This window comes from Athene cunicularia (assembly GCF_003259725.1).
Source record: "Athene cunicularia isolate RWA chromosome 3 unlocalized genomic scaffold, athCun1 chr3_part1, whole genome shotgun sequence".
In the NCBI taxonomy this organism is placed as follows: Eukaryota; Metazoa; Chordata; class Aves; order Strigiformes; family Strigidae; genus Athene; species Athene cunicularia.
In genome coordinates this window covers 110,111,415-110,128,379 of record NW_020799097.1, presented here as the reverse complement: position 1 = coordinate 110,128,379, position 16,965 = coordinate 110,111,415, and the positions used below count along the sequence as shown (strand labels likewise).

At 40.7% G+C, this 16,965-nt stretch overlaps 1 long non-coding RNA gene across 1 annotated transcript; it reads left to right on the top strand.

Moving 5' to 3' along the window:
- The first annotated feature begins 230 nt into the window (after nucleotides 1-230).
- LOC113478558 lies at nucleotides 231-12,764 on the top strand. The gene is made up of 3 exons (XR_003398077.1): nucleotides 231-243; nucleotides 2,268-2,270; nucleotides 12,457-12,764. It is a non-coding gene; the product is annotated as an uncharacterized LOC113478558 (long non-coding RNA).
- The last annotated feature ends 4,201 nt before the right edge of the window (nucleotides 12,765-16,965 follow it).

The following is a 16,965-nucleotide window of genomic DNA, read 5'->3' as shown; positions in this document are numbered from 1 at the left end:
TATTATATTATATATAAATATTTAATATTTATATTTGGGAAGCAGATACAGCAGAACTGTATTTACAGTACTTCTTACTTTTTCAAAAGCAAAACACTTAAAGGAAAATCATGCTTAGAGGTCAAGGATATTGAATACGTCCATTAATTCCTGTTTGAACCATAATAAAAATAGGGTGTTGCTAAAAAAAAAAAAGAAGGATCTTTGGTATAACCATCTGTTACTTTGATTGATTCTGTTATTGTTACTGTTTAAAAAAATACTCTTATTAAAAAAAAAAAAAAAAAAAAAAAAAGGTGTCAGTTTCAGAATTAACATGATAACCTTTATCTGTACCTCTGATCAAGCTGGGTATATTTCCTTCATCATGTGTCATACTTGCCAAAAGAAAGACTATGTCCAATATGACATAATGAATATGCTTCTGCTCTGGCTGCCCTGTTCACACACACGTTGCCTTTTCCTTATACTCATATTTAAATCAGGCTTTGCTGTGGTGGGGAAGGGCAGACAGATGTCCATATTCGTTAAAAATGAATTTAAAATGTGACAGCCTTAAAAGTATGCCTAGTATTTTCAAGTCCATAGAACCCCCAGTTGGCTTCTTTGGTATTTAATTCATTAAATAAGGCTGTGTGGGATTATTTCTTGGTAAACTGGGTCCTACAGCCACCTGTACTTTGTTACCCTACCAATAACCTTTCTGCAGTGTTTAGGATTGAAAATTTAACAGTGAAGTCCCATTTCTGTATATGCAGACAATACAGGCAGTGAATCTAGCATTCCCAGTTAGGGCTTTAATGTCTGTGTGAGTAGCACTTTCTGTGAACCGTGAGGGATGCCTTAGATCTATAGTGTTGATGAAGGATAAAATGCATAATCATGTGTAACTTGAATGAGACTGTAGGCATGTGGATGAAGTGGTGATATTTACAGTGTAAACCTGGAGTAAAACATTGTAGCATCTGTGAACACATAAACAGGCTGCCCATCAAAAAAATGAGGTTTGAAAGTACAAATTGAGCTATGCTTTGTTTGGTAGTTGGTTTGCCACTAACAGGATGGGGCTAAATCACCTTTAGTTTTGTATTACTTGTTCACAGGATGGAACCAAGAGATTTTCAGCTGCTGTTGCGATCTGTGCACAAGGATGTAGATAAATCTGTTTCAGGAATGGTGTTATGTTTTTTTAACTTTAAAATGGACCATGTTATCTTGCTTAGACTTTATTCTTCATGTATGATTGGGTTAATTGGCATAAAATCAAAAAGCAATTCAAGGCTAACCTCCACAGCAGTGCGGAATGGCCAAAGTACATCTAGGATTTCAGTATATATTTTTAAAGTGTTTAAGTGCTTCAGCTTTTTCATTTTTACATTAGAGGCAGAAGGAAACAGGATTCTGTATCAGCCAAAACCGGTAGTTTTTTCATATTTCTCAGTTCATTGAAATAAATATGTAGTAAAAATCCATCACGATCAGCACTTTCCATTTATGTTTTCAAGCTAAGTGACTAGATAAAATGCAGACATAGTTTTGTATATTCTATAAAATGAAATAATGGACTCAGTGTAGTTTTACTTATCAATAGTGTAAGAGCCAGCAAAAGTGTTTACTGTATTTTATTACCCTAATGCTGTCGTCACTAATTCTTTTCAAATTATGTACTATTCTAACCCTTGCTATCGTCTACATAAGGCCTATTTTCTTCTGCTAGTTTCTAAGCTTTCCTGTAATATGGGCAAGTCAGTTTAACATCTGACCTTTTAGCCAGCAGACTGGAGAGCAGCCCTGCTGAGTTTATGCAGAAGGGCTTGATTGCTCTGTTGGATAGTACAGTATTTTGGATATGCAGATGTTAGTGACTGAAGCGTATTATCCATCTTGAACACCACTTGAATTTATGCTGAAGCTTTCAAGTTCTGTTCTTTGAATAGGTCCCACAGTAATTGAATTCTCATATTGTGCACAAAAAGAAGTCATACCTTATGTGCAGAACCGAGAACTCCCCTGATTGTTAAAAATTGGCATGAGAGGGCTTTCGAAAAAAAGGACATCCGACACCTGCAGCAATATTCTAGCTCTTCAGGTTCTGATGGTTTCATATAGAAATTGATTTCTATTACTGACCTAAGAATGACAGGCAAGATGACAATGTGCTGAGCATTCAGTGTTATTGCACCTCCTGGAGATTTGTTGAAATTTTCAGTCCTTCATTGCTCTTACCTGCCAGAGCTGTCTTCCAGTGCTCAGCTCTTTCTATGGAGCTGGTTAAGTTCCTGTGAGCATGCTGCTAAATGAAAGGAGGCTCACAGAGGAAAGACATGGCACCAAAGAGTCAGACAAGGTTACCTAGTCTGAGAACAAAGTGAAGAAAAATTTCTTCAGATGTTAGTTCAGACCATCCCCAAGAAAGAAGTTCAGCCTTCAAATACCGAGTCTGGAGATTCCAGTGGACTTTTGCTATACACTTTGCTGTCACTTTGGTAGGGAAGACAGGAATACCCAATTTACTATGAGTTTATTGGGGGGAAATTGCCACTGTGTCCTGGCAGAATGCAGACAGCTATTGATTTTTCCTACACTAGAAAAGGTAGGCCTCAGAGGCAAACAGAGATTGAAGAATATGAGTTTACAAAAGTGAAGTATCAGTAAGAAGCATTCTTTTAAAGAAAGCATGGTCTTACAGAATAGTAGCAATAATAACAACTGAGCTCTGACTAACAGCTTAAAGAAAACAGTGGTTTAAGCTAAGGTCTTACTTCGCTGAATTCCATTCCACCAGGGAGGACTGGTGAGAGAATTTTGGTATTTCTGTTTTAGCTGAACAGCCATGGGAGTTTTCTGTCCCCTTTCACAGTGCAGTAATTGGCTTAAATGCTGTTGCCAGTTAAGCAGCTGCAGTTGACTTAATGGGAATCGGTATTGTGCTCGGAAGATTAAAGAGTCAAGGTCAAAGCAGTCACCATTATGGCAGTACTGGAGACTGATTAAAAATATTAAGAGGGTGGAAAGAAAAAAGCATTGTTTGACCATAAACCTAATTTTCTGTGATCTGTGCTTAATAGAAAACTTAAAATAAAATCCCTGAGGGCCTCGCTGTCAGAAGCAGAGAGCCACAAGCCCATGTGAAGGCAGGTAAGACCTGTAGTTGCTCGGGACTTCTCTAGACCAGTCTTAGTGTCTCACTAAAATGGGTGTTATACAATGAATATACTGTTTTTGAAGAGGTGGGCTAGATCCTTTTCTTCTAATAATGGTTGAAAAGTTCTTCAGCAATAGATCACTTCTCCATCTAACACATTGGAAAGAATGGGACCAACCCTGAGTTCTTGATAGGAAGTAATTAAATCTTCTTTATATCTAACTGCAATGTTTTCAAAAGAGCATAAATTTCTAACTACTACTGATGCTCAGTTTAAATTCTCTGCATATGCCCCTCATCCATAGTTAGAAGACCATTTTATTCCCGTGTATTTCTGTTACTGAGTTTTCAATCTTTGTTAGCATTTTTAATTCCAGGAAATATTCCTCAAGAAGCTTTGCAGTTGTGCTGAATTTACCCTGCAAAAATGATCCTGTCATCAGAGGTTACTCACACCTCCTGAGGTCTTACTGGCAGAAACGTGTTTTCCAGTAGAGTTCTGCCAGTGGTATTTGTGGATGACAAATAGGACCTCGAAAGAGAAGAGATTCAGGCGACACAGTGTGATAAATCCTTCTGCAGAAATCTAAATGATTTATTATATTGTTATGAATAATTAATAATGTTTCATCAGATGGACTTGAAAAGCTTCAGCACATTATTGTAAACACTGCACCAGTTTGAGTGACTCCAGGTATGATTAAAGGAAAAAACAAGGAAAACAGAGCTGACAGAGGGGCTGAGGAAAAGTCTCTGAGGGTCATGAAGGGAAAGAGCTTTTATCAGTGTTATCAGATGAGCAAAAAAACCCATCAGGAATTTTTTGCAAGCATAAGGTGCTGTAAAAATACAAATACTAGAAAATAAATATTTTAATCAGAAGAAAATTTACCAGTTATAGTACCAGATATTAGAAATGTTTCACAGTGAAGTTGGTCACTGTAAACTAAGAACAAGCTTGCAACCCTTTGCTTGAGTTGTTTGCATCACTGAAGTGACTCGAATTCAAAATGTATGACCTTTCCCTGTTCAAAACCTCAGTGGGAATCTCCCACTTTGAAACCATGGGAGTTCACATCACATACTGCATAAAATCCTGGGTATTGCTTGAAGTTTTTATCTCTGCCCCTGAGGCAAAAGCCAAAACACTCTGAAAGAGTGTACCCCAATTTGGCCAAGCAGAACGGGGGTCTCTGCCTGGGAAGGGGAGCTTTGGCCCTTCTATAGGGTGGCTGCTACTTCCTGATCTCTTTCTGGAGTTTGGAATAAGCTTCATTTCATTGCTCTGTGTAAGGTCAGCATTAAGGTCTCTTCATTTTATATCTGTCATGGTTTGAGCCCAGAGGGCAACTGAGCACCATCCAGCCACTTCCCCAGTTCTTCTCCCTCAGGGATGGGGAGGAGAAAATACAGCAAAAGGCTTCAGGATCCAGACAAGGACAGGGAGGGATGACTCACTCATTATGGTCAAGGACAAAAACCCGACTCCTTTGGGGAAGAAAAAGGAACAATTTAAGTTGAACACCACTACCACTTAATTTTCCAGTCAAACAGAGTAGGACAGTAAGAAATACAACCACATCTTAAAAACACCTTCCCCCCACTCCTCCCTTCTTCCCAGGCTCAGCTTTGCTCCGGATTTCTTTACCTCCTCACCCCTAGCGGTGCAAGGGGTCAGGGATGGGGGTCGTAATCACTTTGTTACCTATTGTCTCTGCCAGTCCTTCCTCCTCAGGGGGAGGACACCTCACATTCTTCCCCTGCTCCAGTGTGGAGTCCCTCTGATGGCAGACAGTCCTCCACGAAACTTCTCTGACATGAGTCCTTCCCGTGGGCTACAGCTCTTCACAAACTGCTCCAACATGGGTCCCTTGCACATGTTGCAATCCTTCCAGTACTGAACTACAGGAGCGAGGGCTGCTTCCCACAGAGTCCGGGCCTTCTTTGGGCACAGCCACCTGCTCCAGCGTGGGGTCCTCCATGGGCTGCAGGTCAGCATCTGCTCCACCAGTTATGTCCATGGATGCAGGGGCACAGCCTGCCCTTCACCATGGGCTGCAGTGGGGTCTCTGCTCTGGCACACTTCCCTCCCTTTCACTTGCTTTCTCCCACTGACGCTGGTGTTCGCATAGGTGTCCTCCTCACAACTCCTCCTCACAACTCCAACTCGTCCTCCCAGGTTCCCCTTCTTAAATACATTATCACAGAGATGCGGCCACGGTTGCTAATTGGCTCAGCCTGGGCCAGATGTTTGTCTGACTTGGAGCTGGGGGTGCTTCGAGAAGCTTCTCACAGGGGGACTGCTGTAGCACCCTCCCCTGCTACCAAATCCCTGCTGCACACACAAGCTCAACACAGTATCTTTGTCTAAAATGTGGTAAAAATTTTAGCGATTTTTACTATATGGGCTGGTCATCAGCTTGGGTGAAGTTTCCCCAGTGATGTATTTTCTGGAGTGTGGTTGGCATCATCAGTCCACACATGGCATCTTCCACATGTATGTTGGAGTACACACATGTGTGTACACAGAGCTCAGCTGCTCCTAGATAATGTTTCCCAAACTTAAAAACTGAGAAAAAAATGCTTATTTTGTGACTTCCTTCCAACTGTACTTCATGTTGATAACATCTTCTCTCTCTGCTTCCCTAACCCTCTGTGTCATTTTCTTCTAACCTTTCTCAAGTCTACTGCTCTGATATAATTCATCTTTTCCTTTCTTTCATGCCTTGAATAAACAGTTAGTGTTTTCAAAGATGCATGGGGCAGCCTATTGTGAAGATAAACATTTCAAGGTCTTTGGGGACTCAAGAACACTTCTGCATCACAGATAACGGTTTGGTTTCCTTAGAAAAGGTTTTCCCAAGTCTAAACTAGTTTTTCTTTTCAGATGAAAGATGAGATTCTTGAGGACAGCTTGAAAGTTTTTCCCTCCCCTCGCATGCTAATTCTTTGTATTTTCTTCCTAAAGCAAGAGCCTCCTGCTTTCTAAAAGGGATAAATACAATTAACATTAGAGATGTATCTTGGCTGGAGCATGGATCCAATATTCTGCTTGTTTTTTTGATGACCTCCTGATGGTCAAGTATAGTGTAAAATGACAGCTTTTCAATTAAAACTTACGGCACTTGTTTTCTCTTTCTATGTCTCTATGGTCAACTGAGGTGCTGAGCCTGGATTCACAGTGGTAGAAGAATAATATGGGGTATAAAACCTCTCATGGAGTTTTCTGTGATGAACTTCAAAATGTATTTTTATCCTTTGAAGTATTTTTTCTATTAATTTTAGTTTTTGGAGCAGAGCACGATGCAAGACCGAGCTCCTTTTGTGAGCTACAGAATAGGGAAAGGCACTATAGGAATTGCTATTTGTTGAGGAAGCATGGCGGTGTGTCATTAGCTCATGTACCCTGGGGATTTTTTGTGTGTTGACAAAGATGCATTGGCTTAGATGCTTTGTGTGTAAAAACTCTAAAGCCTTGGGTGAAACAGGTATTTTTTATGCAATTATAAAAATTATTTTTTTTTTAAAACAGGAAAATATAATGAAGGAAGGTGACAGACGTTTACAAATGAAGAGCATCTAATTCTACAAGTCAGTTTGTAGAAAATTTGGAAGAAAGGAACATACTTCCTTATTTAATTATTTGTGTTTGGGCAAGGGTGGGGAGGTCACACTTCATATTTTCCCTCTTAGGGAGCAAAAGCTTAGCAGAATCATGTTTCCCCCTCTTCTGATAAAATTTTTTTGCATAGCTTGGAACAAATATTTAGAAGGTGTCTGCAACAGCCTATACAAATGTGTGTCTCAGCTATCTGACAGTCATCCTGAGGTTTAAAAAAATGAGAAGGGCTTGAGGGAGTGGACCCAGTGCTGATGCTCCAAAGGTACTACCTAGTGAAATTTCTCTCTGTGTGAAAGGTCACTAATCTTACCCACATTTTAAATCCAAGAAAACAGATAGAACAGTCAAAGGCAATTTATATGTGCACACAAAATACTGTTTTTCAGGTGAACATTTAAACCTTTACTTAATAAAACACAAACTTTTTGGTATTCCCATAAAACTTAAAATTGCCTCAGTAAGACTTTGCACAATGTGAACTCTGTTTGTAGGAGGAAAAAGGATAAAAGAAAGAGTAAAAGGTTTTCTACTGCAGAAGGCTTTGTGGGGGGACGTTAGGCTATGCTATGTTATTAATGGATAAAACCAAAGTAATAATTCTATCTGAAATAGTACACCTTGATAGAAATAATTTAAAATTAGAATTTATCATAAAAAATTTACTTTTTTAATGTTTAGGTACTAGTTGTCATTGATACCTATTTTCAGTGTTACTATTGCCCATAATTTTGCATTTATATAATGCATTATCTAACAGGAAAGAAAGTTACTCCATCACTTAGGAAGCTTGCTTTTTTTTTTTTTTTTTTTTTTTTTTTTTTTAAAAAATCTGAAAGCCCAAAGAACCTGAACATTATAGCTGTAAATCCAAACAATTTCAAATAATCTGGGTGGATTAGAAAATCATTTTTTTGTTGTGGACTGATACTTACATACATTCAAACAAAGTGAATATATATTTTTTTTCCACTTAAGTGTAATTTTACGTATTTTAAAAATGTAGATAGATTTCAAACAGAGACAGTTTGGGAATAATATGTTGAATATACTATTCTTTCAAGTATAACTATATAATATTGTGACTTCTTAAAGATGAAAATACCTTTAAACTTTCTAAAATCCCCTTCCCTTTTTTTCAAAGTATTTAATGAATTGTAAGTAAATATGTGATCCATTTAATTTGTCCCAAGTCATACATCTCCAAGCCTCTGGTTTTCATTGAGCTTCCTGTGTGAGAAATAGGTTTGCCCAGCTCTACTTCATAGTGAAGATGGCGATGATTTTATCATCGATCAAAATGAGAGTTGACTCAGGTTCTAGTGCTGTAAACATTTCATAACAGTTTTCTAAATTGTCTAGTGAGTTTGTTTCCCACTAAACTGTTTCAGATGTACAAGCTAAGGGAAATATGGACATTTTGAACATTAAATTAGAACTACTTCATTAGTTATTCAGTGATTTTTGATATATTTTAGTGAAATGCTGGGGTTTCAACCCCAAGCCCCAAATTAAGGTTGACATATGGGTGATTCCCACAGCCCTTCACAAAGAGGGGGTGAGTTTGCCTTTAGGCTCCCTCCCGGGTGCGGCCGGCCTGGCAGGGAGAGCCATTGGGTATAGGAGCCCCAGGTGTCCCTCATTAAGTAACAAGGGTCAGGTGTCCCACTTGGGGATAAAAGCTGGGACCACCTGCAGGAAGGGGCAGTGTCTGTCTGTGAGGTGGATGTGCTTTGCAGAGTTTCCTGTTGGGGGAGGACCTTCTGCCTCCCTGGGACTGGGCTCCAGTCAGGTCTGGCTTTTGTAAATGTGGGCTGTGTAGAGATTCACTGTGTGGCTTCCTTGGTCTTATGTGTTTGGCTTGTTGACTCGGTTGTCTCCTGTCCCTTCCATGGGAGACTGCATTTCAGCATTTGTTCCACCCATTGTTGGTTGTGCGGTGTTGTTTTGGGGTCAGTGGGATTGATGTTGATTATGTATAACCTGACTGACTTGTTTGTACCCCCAGCACTCACCCATGTACTGACCCTTTTGTATCAAATACAGTTTGGTTATTAGTTCATCTTTATGCGGGCTGTGTCCTTTATGCTAGGCCTGATAATTGGCAAAACATTTAGGTAACCAGCATAGAAAAAGGGAAGATAATATCATACATTAATCCATGTATTCTGCAGTGTCAGGCTTTTTGTTGATACATCCTACCAATGTATTTAATATCCAACTAGAGCACAGCTATTAAAGTGGTTTTAGTTTTTATATTTGGTTAATATTATTAGGCTATTCTACTATCTCTTATGGCTATAACAGCTTCTCAACCAAATTTTAGTGCAAGTTAAAACCAAGATGCAATCGACCAATGTTCTTTTCAGTTCTCTTAAACAATGCATTTCTGGGCTGTACCATGTTGATTGTTTAACATGGTGCTGCCTTTACATGGCAATTTATTTTCCTTGGATGATAAATGTTATCTGCAGGGTTTATACACTGGGCTTGATTCTAAACTCCTACATGTTTATACCTTCTATAAAATATTATTATTTTATGATTTTATAAATTATTTAACTCTTTTACACTTTGCTTGGTTTTGGGAACAGGAATAATACATAAAAATTTCAAATAACTCTATAAGAGTGAAGACACTTGTACACTTTTGAGTACTGCTGTTTCTTAAAAGCTTTTTTTTCCCTAAACATTATTAGACACTTCACCCACTTGGGATACAGGTTAAAAGAAAGCTGATGTTGTGCATGAAGTGTACTACATAATTTAATATAGACCCATTTCAGCTGGTGCATGTTTGTGGTCAAATTAGCCAAATTGTTCTTTCAGTATGTGTTGAGTTGAAAGCTCAGACTACTCAAATCCTGATTAGAAATGAGTTCTTGAAATGGGGTAAGATCAAAATCTGTTGCAGGTGGCAATTTTTTTCTGCTGATGCCATGACAAAAATTTTGGATGTAAATTTATTTAAAGGTTAGGTTTCTTGTCTCTGTGTGTGGTCTTCCATTAACTTCTATGTAAACATTAATAATAATATCCCAAAGGTAGAAAACTCCCTTCTTTCATACCAGAAGAACAAAGGGACTTGAATTATGCCAATGAAATTACCTGTCTGACTCTTAGTGAGAATCCACCTCTTTTCTGTAAGCCCTTGTATGTACTTTTTACAAATTCTTCATTGTGATCTCCTTTTTCTACTCCTTATGAAAACCTCTAGATTTCTAATACTGTATTTTTATAAAGGTGAGGGAACTCAGATATGGAGCATTCATTTCAACTGTGCCTTCCTGCCAAAAGCAGCAAGTGCTTGGTCTGACTCTTCCACCCACTCTGTCTTAAAAAGCCCCGGACATCTGTGTGAAACGTGTCCGCCCCCGTGTCAGACCAGAGAATGCCATCTGGACGGAAGGCACTGAGGCTTTCTCTGAGTAATGAGGTTGTGCCTTGGGAGTGGAATGTGGCAAAAGCTTGCCACTTCGTAATTTACTTACTACTGTTTTCTGGACTCATTGAAACTGGCAAAAAAGAGGAAAGTGTAAGACCTATGCAAAGTATCTACTGAAATCCAGAGAACTTTTCTGTGTAAATTAACTGTTTGTAGCAAATACATTCTCTGTGTAGGTTCTTTGTGCCCACCATTATCATAGTAAAATAACCTGGGCTGTGCCAAGATCCCTGTGATCCATGGATGCAAGAGGCTGTAATTGTGAGTTAGATGGTGAAGCTGCATTGTGAGCCTCTGTGGTGAGTCTGTAAGACTGGAAGTTTTGTATGTCCTATTGTTAAGTAAATGCTGCATGATTTGATGGCATTTCTAACCACAAAAGGGCATAACTGTGTTTGAGATTGCCTACGTTATAAAAAAAATTACTATGAAAGTAGCATTGCAGGTAGGGTGCAGAAAGAAAATGCTATTTCTAGGAATAAGGTAACACATAAGTAATGTTATTACAATATCCAGATTAATAGAAGCGGATGAAGCGAGTAATAAATTTGTTGAAGATCTTGTGCTATTTCCTCAACAGTATTCGTCTCTTGGGAGACATCAGCAGATGCCAGGCTGGCCTGCGATCCTTTAGTTCCTCCAGAGGCAATAGACCAAGCAGACAAGAGAAGTCTCAGTCTGTTCCAGAGTCCATCTGCTATTTCAGAGCTCGCTGCTTACCTATACATCCTTCCAAAGCATGGAGAGACAAAAAACACCACGCAGCACAGAGTGGGCTGCAAATCTTCCCATGCTTTTTTATGTACTGTGAGCTGGAGAGGTAAAGATTTCTTGCTGCCCTGGCCCCAGCTGTAAACCAGAGAAGACCAACTTCTCTTTCATCCTTATGTGGTCATAAAACATTTCACAGGATCACACCCCACAGAGAGATTAAAAGCAATTCAGTCAGTCTAAATCAAGAAGAACAAGTGAAGTGGAAATGCTGCATTTGATCAGAGGTGTGGAAGGTACCAGGCAAAGCCTGGTGGTGGAGGACCAGTGGAGGCTCTCCATGACTGGAAGAAGATTTTTTAATTTTGAATTATTTTTTGCTAATGAAAATGAGAAGCTGCCAGAACCTAGTGACTTGTTGGATACATAATTAAAAGATAATAACATTCATAATATAATAATTTAAACAGATTTTAAAATTACTTTAGGACAAAGTTAGTACTTGATAACCCACAGAGATGCATCTAAAGTATTGATAACTGAGCTGGCCACACAGAACAGATGCAACATACATCTATGATAAGTACACCCAGGAACACCTGAGATGTTATTTTCTACTGAGAGGGAAAAAGACTGCCAGCAATTTGACTCAAATACCTGTTTTAACCTGGTAGCTAGGTTCCTGCACTGGGTTACAGCTTTGCTAGCTCCTCAGAATGAAGAATTACCAGAATGAAACATTCAAACGAATTTATGGAAAACATGAATAATTTCAAGTGTTTTTCTGCTTGTTTTCCTGCCCTCTCAAACTGCCCACGAGGCAGTTCTGCAAGCAAGGCAACATCTGTTTAAGAGTAAAAATAGGATTAAACATTGCTCAGTACCCAGGCTTGGTGAGTCCCCTCACTGAGAAGAGCCTATTGCTGTCCCTCTGGCGGTGGCAGTGTGTGGAGAAGGATGTGTGATCTCCAAAGAGATGACTGGGTATGGTCTCAGTGGCATTCCCACAGTGGGTCTCAGAGCAGGCTTCCTTCAGAGCTCTGTGCCTGCTCCAAAGGGATGGCTGCTTATAGTGCACACCTCCCCCTGCAGCATTTTTGATCTTCCAGCCCACCACCCCTGGCTTTTACTGACATTTTGGCCTGGGCTTACAGTGTTTTCCCTGTACGGCACACAGCTGTGGAGCAGCAAGTCCTCCTTGGAGCACAGAAGAATTAATAGGTGTCTGCTTCAAACGTTTTCTTCCCACTTTATCCATGCACTCAGCAGACAAAAGGCCATTTACTTCAGCCTCTTTATATGCATATCTTGCTTTCAGCTGTGTGGTAGGGTATCTGTGGCTTGCCTGCTGTTTCTCCCTTCTTTATGTTCCCTTGTGCAAATCCACCAGTCTTCAGGTCTATTTTGGATCTTTTATGGCCACAGACACCTGTGTCATTTCATTGCATAAAAAAGGTGGTTTTCTTGTCCCGTGTTACAGGGTGTCACAGTCCACTTGATGGACTTGTGATGGTTCGTTTACTATGACCCTGAAAGTGCAAAATTAAGGCGACCAACATCAGAGGGGATTGTATCAATCAAACTGTGAAACTTTATTGTGCTGCCCGTGAAGTGGCACGTGATAGTTAGAGATGGGTGAAAGAAAGGAGAAAAGTAAAGTTTAGAGAGAGGAGAGAGAGAGAGGTTATAGCTACCACCGCTGATCTCAAGATGTCCTAATGGCCCCGGGTCCAGCTGATGCTGCGTTGTCGATCGTCATGATCCTTGGTGGGGAAACTTCCAATTTTCATTGCCAAGCAGTCATCTTTTATGCTTAGTAACACACCTTGCTCTACCTCTGCCTCAGGAGTCTCCACCATTCTCGAGTGAGGCCATTGTGCATGTGCAGGGGCTGAGGCGTGGTCAGTCTTGGAAGTGGGTAGCCTTCCACCAGGAGGTGTGTTTTGGTATTATAATGAAGCAAAGTTTGCCTAAGGTTCATGATTTCTTCATCGATGTTATGGCAACAGTTGCGATCCATCTTTTCTGACAGTGGCTATGCGGTTATCTCCAACAGCTCCGGCTGGGCCCAGGTACCGAACGATAGCCCAGCACTCTGTGCTGCAGGGCTCAGGCACCGCAGAGCAGCACCGCACTGCCCGCACCACACGGGTCGGTGCTCAGCAGAGCAGCACCGCACTCGCTGTGCCACACCGTTGTTCTGCATTCAGGAGCCTTTGCACCACGTTCCACTCCAGGGATCAGCAACTGTGTTCCAAACAGGCTGTTGTCGGGTACCTCACTGTCCATGTCCCTGATGACAATGTTAAGACAATGCTGATCTTCTGACTGACTCTTAAAAAAAATAAAAAAAATTAAAAAAAAAAATTGTTTTCCTTTTACATGTGTGGGTAAAGGATCATGCTCTTATTGATTATGTCCTAGAAAATGATACTGTTTGGGCATAGTACCATGATGTCTCAAATTCTTCCTGTTGTGTTGTCTAATCCAGACAGCATGTGCTATATATGTCAATGCACCTTAGGGTATAATCCTTTCTGTCTATAGTTCTGGATGTAGCTGTTAACTGGCATAATTTTCAAAAAATCTCATTAGCTTACTGTAGATAGAAGGCTTAATAGATCACAGATGACAAATATATTTTTTTAAAATATGCTTTGTGAAATCCCTAACTGTGAACTGTGTGAGAGAGAAAAAGATATATGAGGTACTGCAGTATGTAATGCTGCTTTGCTGTAGTGTGTCTGGGACATTCTAAAACAGAAACACATTAGTGCTTCTGTGGACCAAACTATTCACAGAGCATATGAGAAACAAACCTTGAAAGTGAGAAGTCTGGATCCAGCCCTCCCTTCCCTTTTACTCTAACTTGCTCCTGTCCTTTCCTAAAGGTAATCCTTCTGAAACTGATGTGTTAATTTTCTTTCTCAGATCTAATAGACTTTCCCACACCCATAATTGTTTTTCTCAAGACAGTTTCTCCCAGCAGAGAACCACTTCATTCTACCTCCCTCCGAGAAGCTCTTTCACTTCCTCTAGAAATCTCTCCAGGCGGTTTCCCCATCTGTTTGTTCCTCCCTGTAAAGGGTTGCTGGAGGTTATCAAGGTGCCAGAGAGCAAGAGTTGTAAGCCCAGGCTGGACAGAATTTCCCAATGAGAGCAGATTGACTGTAGCTGGGGATTGTTCAGTTCAGATTGACTGTAGCTGGGGATTGTTCAGTTCAGATTGACTGTAGCTGGGGATTGTTCAGTTCCATTTTGCAGGAGAAACAGCTGATTTTTATTTTTTTTTATAGTTTGGTTACACTGTAGCTCAATGATTACTGAGAATAACTATTCTTCTATTGTATTGGGAATAAAAAGTCACACACATATCTGCTTATCACCAAGCAACTGACAATAAAGCCAGGGGAAAAAGGTAGAGAAGAGTTTTATGAAGTTTTAAAAGTATGGAGATACAATTTGAAGAGAGGTGTTTTCTGTCGGTCTTTAATGCAGGATGCAAACTATCCGGCAGCATAAACCTTCATTTTTAGTTTACAACTTGACCAGGGTGCTTGTGGATTACTGGCAAGCCAGCTATCTAGTGAGAGGTAGGAAGTGGTGGATCTCCTGTTATATCCAGAGGTGAACTGAGCACCATGCAGCCGCTCGCTCACTCCTTCCCCTTCAGAAATGGGGAGGAGAAAAAGACTCACCAGTTATGATCATGGACAAAAGACAGACTCATTAGGGGAAGAAAATAGCATCAATTTAATTCAAACAACAACAGCACTACCACTTAACAAACAGAGTAGGACAGTGAGAAGTATAACTACATCTTAGAAACACCTTCCCCACCCCTCCCTTCTTTCTGGGCTCAGCTTCACTCTCAGATTTCTTTCCTCCTCTTGCCAGGCTGTGCAGGGGTGGGGGACAGGGGATGGCATCTGCTGTCAGTCCCTCACACACTGTTGCTACAGCTCCTTCCTCATCAGTGGGACTCCTCACGCACTTCCCCTGCTCCAACATAGGGTCCCTCTCAGGGGAGACAGTCCTCCATGAAGTTTCACTGACATGGGTCCCTCATACGGGCTGTAGCTCTTCCTGAGCTGCTCTGGTGTTGGTCCCCCCTGTGTGTTGCAACCCTCACAGCAGCAAACTACAACAGGGTGGGCTTCCCACAGAGTCCCAACCTTCTTTGGGCACAGCCACCTGTTCTGGCGCGGGGTCCTCCACAGGAGGCAGGGTGGGGTGGACCTGCCCTCTCACCACAGGCTGCAGAGGAGATATACCAGCTCACCTCCTCCCTCTTCCTTTCTCCTACTGACCTCAGTGATCACATAGGTGTCCTCCTTACAACTTCTCCTCACAACTCTTACTCTTCCTCCCAGGTTTTCCTTCTTAAATACATTATCACAGAGGCGCAGTTTCCATTGCTAATTGGCTCAGCCTTGGAAAGGGGCAGGGCTGACTTGGAGCCAGAAAGAAGCATCAAGAAACTTCTCAGAGGGGTCACCACTGTAGAACCCCTCCCCTGCTACCAAAAACCCTGCCATACATGGAGACCCAACACACCAGGGCAGAAATGCACTGTACTAGGGGAACATGAAGGAGCAAAGCTTTTAGGACATGGCAAGAAATCCCATGGTTGCCCTGGGCCTGTGTGGGATCCATTCCTGTTCCCCAGTGCTAGCGGAGAGGGCAGCACCACTTGCTGTCTTTCTCTTGCTGCTTCTCGTGTGTCTGACCGAGGTGTGTAGAGACAGTTGCACTCAAATGACTTGCTGCAGAGAGGATGATAGTCATGTCTCTGCCATGAACATTAGATAAATTACAGCATCTTTATTTTGCTATGTGTAATTTGGGGTTTCTGCTTTCTTTTCACAATACAGCATGAGGTCTAGTTAGAATATTTGTAGAATTGCTGTTCTTCCTTACTCCAAACCAAGTTATAAAAATAGAAATATTTGGAATGAGAAGGCCGTGAATTGACTTTTTGACCCTACAATTTACTTTTTCCATTTTGGTTTTGTAAAACAGTGTGTGTACAGCTTTTAGCTTGCTTTGATCCTATCTGAAAGCAATCAGCCTGGTCACAGATCCTGTTCCAGGTCTGGGACTAGTAGATACGTGACAGCTTTTAGGGCTCTAAGGACACTCACACGGTCTTTGTATTTTTTCATGTTTTCATTATCCTATAAAAAAATCTTTTGCAACTATCTCAGTATAGTCCTCTACTCTTGAAACAGAAGACTTTTTTTTATTTTGTATTTTGAAAAATAGGCTAGGACTGCTTGAGGGGGAAAAGTTTTTAACAGTGCTATGTTTAATCTGATTTTCTATTAAATAATATATACAGGGTATATTGAATGTTTAACATTGTTTAACATTGATTATTCATTGGTTTTGGGTTTATCTACTAAGATAGCATGTATTGTGTAACAGCCTTGTTAATAATTGAACTAAATCAAGTTTAAGTAGTGGAAGAAACACTTGCAGATTTAGTCTGGTTTTAGATTGTTTGTCTAAGCAGGTGAGTACTCTCCACATTTTCAGTTCTAGAAAGACTGATATATTGTAGGCTTTAAAGGACTCATCAACTCAAGGTTAGGTAAGAGACTGTTTATCGTGTTTTATCAGGAATAGAAAAGGTACCCAAGGGATGGGGAAACTGAGCGTGTTATACAGTTTCAGCATAAAAGGTGAAGGAAACACTAGTCTGTCATGATTTAGGAGTGAATGAATTATTATGGAATAAATATTCCAGCTGTTGCAGCTAGCATAGGTTCTAAATCCTGGGCTCAAGCATATTTAACCCTAATGATCCTGGCTGATAGCCAGCAATAGATTAGCTGTTCCTAATGTGTGAAGGTGGCTTTTGAGAGCACCGTGGCAGAAAGGTCAGATCACAATTTCCTTTCCTCCTGCAGAGAAGTCCTGCTCCACAGCCCATCTCTGAGACCCTTCCCTCTAGCACACAAAGCCCAGCACTGGGCAGAAACACAGGCTCTTGTCTTGTTGCAGGAGGTAGCCCTGGTTGACACAAGGGTTTTAATGTCATCT